Genomic DNA, 6,000 nt, shown 5'->3' on the forward strand with positions numbered 1-6,000 from the left:
CCATGCAGGACCAGGGAGTCCCCCACACCCGCCCGCCTCCTGTCCCCCAAAACAGTACTTCTGTCTGGTCAGGATTCAACCTCAGTTCCGAAGCGCATCTCTGCGCACTTGTAGACAGTGCCTCGCCTTTGCCGTTTCGCGGCCCCTTCGCTCCTTCCCTCCTGGCCAGCCAGCCTGCAATTTCCACCCTGGCCTGGCCCTAATTGCAGCTCTTGAGAGCTGCCTGGATCCGGCCAAGAGACGTCTATCTATATCTATTCTATGGCCCCACCTATTTTCTCTCCCTGGGTAGCTCTGAGCTGCAGATGCAGAGGGGAGGGGCACCCGATCACTGTTCAAAGCAGCCCGAGGCCTGGTTGTGGGGCCGGTCAGCTTGGGGTGGGGCTGTGATGGAGAGGGGCAGAGAGCAGGCACCCCACCCACCCCACAGCTGCCCAGATGGAGGGAACTGGCTTGAGAAAAGCAGGGGGCCTTCTGCCCAGTGCTAAAGTCAGCCGGAGTTCCTTTGGCGAGGAGAAGGCGGCTTCAATTCTGTGACTTCTGTTCACACAGAATTGCAGTGGCCTATTAAAATGTGGGTTTTTTTATATTTTGATTATGGATTTTGTGATTTTTATATTTTGATTTTATTCTGCAAACTGCCCCGAGACCTGCGGGTATAGGGCGGTATATAAATTCAATAAATAAATAGAGGGTCATCTAGTCCAACCCCTGAAAGTCAGGAATTGAACCCACAACCTTGGCATTTTCAGCACCAGGACCTCGCCTGCTGTGCTCTTCCAAGCCCACATTTCCAGCACTTAGGAAAGTTTTTAATTTGTGATGCTGTGTTGTTTTTAATATTCGGTTGGAAGCAGCCCAGAGTGGCTGGGGAAACCCAGCCAGATGGGCAGGGTATAAATAATAAATTATTATTATTATGTGAGAGGCAGTGTGACACAATGGTTAGAGTGCCTGATAAGGACTCGGGAGAGCAGGGTTCGAATTCCCACTCCATCCTGACAATCTATGTCAGGATTAGGCAACTCAATCGCCTTCTCAATCCGGCCCACGGATGGTCCAGAAATCAGCGTGTTTTTACATGAGTGAAATGTGTCCCTTTATTTAAAATGCATCTCTGGGTTGTTTGTGGGGCCTGCCTGGTGTTTTTACATGAGTAGAATGTGTGCTTTTATTTAAAATGCATTTGTGGGGCACAGGAATTCATTCATCCCCCCGCCCCAAATATAGTCCAGCCCCCACATGGCCTGAGGGATGGTGGACCGGCCCACGGCTGAAGAAGGTTGCTGACCTCCTGTTCTTACAGTGGCCAACCAGAGCCCCCCCTCCCAAGGGAAACCCTCGAGGAGGATTCGAACCCAAGAGCCCCGTCTCCTCCTGGGGTCTCCAGCAGCCGAGATTCAGAAGCCTTGAGCGTCCAGGAGAGCTATCCTAGCCAATGGCCACTTCCTCCTCCTCTGCCACCTCGAGAGGCAGTGTGGTGCACTGGTTAGAGGCCAGGGGTTCCAGTTTGCACTTGGAGACCAGGGACCCCCCCCTGGGTGAGCATGGGACCTAACCAACCTCTCAGGGTCGCTGTGGGGCTTGAACAGGGCGGCGGGACAGGAATGCAACAAGCGCGTAATACGTCCGTGGGAAGGAAGAGGGGCTGCCTTGGCACATAGAGACTGCGGAACTCCCTGCCACAAGAGGCAGCGAGGGCCACGAAGGTGGCTGGCTGGAAGAGGAGCCTTTGGCGCATCTGCAAGAGCCAGGGCACTTCGGTATCCCTGCCCCCCTCCCATTTTATGTCTCTGCGGTGGAGTCCCCCAGGATGGCGAGGCCAGGAATGTCCTCTCGGGAGGCGGCCAAGCGCCCGGGCTATTCCTGGCAGCGGGCGGGGTGGGAGCGAGAGGCCGCAGAGCCGCCCGGAGCCAAGTGGGACTCAGCGGAGGAGCGCCTGAAAAAGAGAATTTTTTTGCGTGCGGGGGAGATGTCCAGGAGAGCCGCGGATTCTCCCCGCAGACGGGATGAGGGTCTGATATCTACATTTTTAAAAGAGCAAAAATCTGTCCAAGCCAGCCGATTCCCCCCCCCCGCCCCGTTGTGTCGACACGCTCTGCACATGTTCAGAGGCAGATTACGCACGCGCGTATATATATATATCAGGGCTGGAAACTCGATCTTAAATGGGACCCGGGTCTCCTAAATGCGTGGACACGCTCTGCACATGCTCAGAGGGCAGAGGCTAAGCCCGGTTGCGTGCGCGCGTATATATATAATCCATCCTAGTTGTTGTTGTTTAGTCGTTTAGTCGTGTCCGCCTCTTCGTGACCCCCTAGACCAGAGCACGCCAGGCACTCCTGTCTTCCACTGCCTCCCGCAGTTTGGTCAAAATCATGTTATTGGCTTCCAGAACACTATCCAACCATCTCGTCCTCTGTCGTCCCCTTCTCCTTGGGCCCTCCATCTTTCCCAACATCAGGGTCTTTTCCAGGGAGTCTTCTCTTCTCATGAGGTGGCCAAAGTATTGGAGCCTCGGCTTCAGGATCTGTCCTTCCAGTGAGCACTCAGGGCTGATTTCCTTAAGAATGGATGCGTTTGATCTTCTTGCAGTCCATAGGACTCTCAAGAGTCTCCTCCAGCACCATAATTCAAAAACATCAATTCTTCAGCGATCTGCCTTCTTTATGGTCCAGCTCTCACTTCCATACATCACTACTGGGAAAACCAGAGCTTTTACTATACGGACCTTTGTTGGCAAGGTGATGTCTCTGCTTTTTAAGATGTTGTCTAGGTTTGTCATTGCTCTTCTCCCAAGAAGCAGGCGTCTTTTAATTTCCATCCCAAAAGCCAGCCAGCGGCCCAGCGAATGCAGGGACACGCTCTGCACGCGTTCAGAGGGGCGCGTGTATATTTTGGATGGAAGCTCCCATTTTAGAAGGGGCGCGAGGCTTTTGCTGCGCCCCCGAACGTCTTTTGGGAATGGTGAGTGGGGGGAGATAAGGATATGGGGGGGGGCTTCCCTTTCTTGCCCCCCCCCACTGAACAGCTGCTGCTGCGTGGTTGCGCTTTGAACGGTTTTCCTTGGGTTTCTCCCCTTGGAGAAAAATATATTCCTTTTTTTTCCCTGGGTGGGGGGATTTTAAAGGAAGGTGGGGGTCACTCTGCACCCACCGGCGCTCCCTGGCTCTTCTCCCCGCCTCCCACCCCCTCCTGCCAGGGTCTGCGTGGCCTGCCGGGCCCGCCAGGTGAGAGGGGGCAGGACAAGGCCCCCATTGATGGGGCGGAACAAGACCGGCTTTGTGCCGCCTCCTGGCGGGCGGCGGTTTGCAGGCCGGCCTGTGAAAACAGCAGCTCGGGGAGGGACTGAGCGCCATTCATGAGCCAGGATGGAGCCCGAGGGGGGGGGCGGCGAGGCAGCAGCGAGGGGGGGGGGCTGGGGGTCAGCCCAGGCCACGATTCCAAGCTGCGGGGAGGGAGAGAAATTGCGCCAAGGGAAGCCACCGAAAGACCATTTTGCATTTTGTTTTTTTTTTTAAAGGTGGGGGTCCTGCGGATTTAGGCGGGATGCTTCCTGCTGAGGTCTGTTTTGGCGAGGCGGGAGGAGCCGTATCCATCCTTGGGAGGTTTAGAAATATGTCAGGAATTTCGAGGGGAGGGAGAAAGGCTGTTCTGCAAAAGAAAAAGCAACTTTCCCTTCCAACTGGGAGACGTAATTTTGGGGTTGGGAAAGAGGTGCCTGTCCCTGGAAATGGGAACCCTTCATCCTGCCCCCCCCCTCCGTGTCTTAAATCTGCGGGTGGCAGGCTGCGGTGAATTGGGCAGCAAAATGCTGCGGCGCTCTGCGTGCGCTCAGAGGAAGCAGTCCGGGTGCTGCTCCGCGCAGACGAGCCAAACTTTCTTTCGAACCTGTTGCGCCCCAGTTAATGGTTGTGGGGCACACAGGAAGAAATTATAGAGTAGTGGGGCAGGGAGCGTGCCCCATAGACTGAAGGAGGGCGATGATGATGATGAAGAGAGGAACTAGCCCAAACCCCTGAATAAAAAGTAACGAGTGTTTCCCATCACTTTTTTTTTTCGGCGGCGAGGGGAGCCAAATAAAGGACAGGAGGGGAGCGAAGCAAGCCCACCCCCCGCCAGAGGACCCCAAGAGGAAGAAATTCCAGGTGTTTAGGAGCTAGGAATGGGGCGGGGCTCTTGTGGAGGAGGCGATCTGGTGACACGGAGGAGGCGTCCCCTGGAATACCCTCCTTTGCAGGGTGGGGAGAGGAAATGAGGGTGGCAGGTGGGAGACCAGACAACGCCGCCCCCCCACCCAAAAAACCCTCATACGCAGCTCAGCTCATGGGGCACGGCTGCCCCCTAGTGGCGGAGGGGGAGACTGCGCTGAGAAAGCCAGACGGTGCTGGACTCGGGTGAAGACGGGAAGGGGCTCAGGCCAAAGGGACTCTGGGAGGGGCCGAGCAGACGACCTCAGCTGAAGCCTCTCCCCTCCTGAGACTTCCAGAAACCGAATTTCCTAATCTCTTTTCAAGCAGTTCCTATTGGTGGCAATCCTTGTCTCCTGTGGCAGGGAGTCCCATGTGCTGCATGAAGGGCTTTATTTCACCTGAATCTTCCAGCATTCTTCTTTCTTGGAAGTCCCCAGTCCTGCAACCTTCCTTCCAAGAGGAGCCACTCCTTCACCCCAGGGCAGCCCTTTCCTGAACTTCTCCCAGCTCCACAACATCCTTTTGAGGCAAGGGGACCAGAAGAGGACAACAGTACTCCAATGGCAGCTGCACCGCAGATTTATAGAACAGCATTAGGATATTGGCAGATTTGGAAGAGTCGGGGCCATGAGGGCAACTTAGTCCAGCCGCCTGCAATTCCCCCCACCAACATGGGATTCGAACCCACAACCCTGGGATTAAGAGTTCCGTGCTCTGCAGTCTTCTTTCCTAATGATCTCCAGCACAGGGGCTGCCCTCTTATACTGCCACTCTGCCTGAGGAAGAGGTCTGCAAGAGGCAAGGTTGGCAATCCCTTGCAAGACCACCACGGTCAGGTTGTGCGTCCGTAGGAGTGACCAGAGGAGGAATGGCCGCTGGGAGGAGCAGAGATGAGGATGAATATTAATTGAATTTGTTTGCCGCCATATGCCCATAGATCTGAGGGTGGTTCACAACCTAAAATTATGAGGAATGCCCTGGTTGCTTCTACACGCCTGGATGCCTTCGACTCCCCCGGCTGCAACAAAACATGTCTCTCCCATTTCTGTCTCTACTACAGCAACTCTTATTATTAAATATACCAAGAAAAAAGCACACCAAGAACTCTGGCCAATATAAATTTCAGTAGTGCGAGTGGTCCCTAATCGCAAGTCAATTGTAACAAAAACTAATCCATTCAAAAGTATGTATTCTGACAAGGATTCCAAACTCAAATAGAGATTACAAACTCAAACTCATAAGGACATGTATAACACAATAATTCGCTACAGAATCAGAGATAAGAGTTTATGAGTAGAGATAAGTTCACGTTAGTCCATAGTCAGATTCGACGTGAAGGTTTGAGTTTCAATCATTGAGCAGAAGTCAGAAGTCAATTATGGATCAGAAACCAGGACAGGGCCCTGTTTCGATGTATTCACCTTCATCAGCTAATTTTTAAGGGGTTGTGTAAGTTTTTAAGGGGTAATATAAGTGTGGGTAGATTGACTATCGATGTGCGAGTAGGGACCACTCCCATTACTCAAATTTGTATTGGCCAGAGTTTTTGGTGTGCTTTTTTCTTGGTCTATTACGGCAGCGACAGCAGCAGGGACTGCAGCCTGCCAACCCTTTGACTTCACTCCATTGAGAGACAGATGCCAATCAACTATGACGTCAGCTCTTGCCTTTTTGCTAAACTAGAAACTCTGCCTCCTTTCTTCATAAGGGGAGGGGGGTCTCTACCCCCTCGGTCATTTCGGTTGCCCTTGCCCCACCCTCCAGAGGGGGGAGAGACTGATAAATTAGTGGAGAGCACACACACAAA

This window comes from Podarcis gaigeae, assembly GCF_964106915.1.
Source record: "Podarcis gaigeae genome assembly, chromosome: 2".
NCBI lineage: Eukaryota > Metazoa > Chordata > Lepidosauria > Squamata > Lacertidae > Podarcis > Podarcis gaigeae.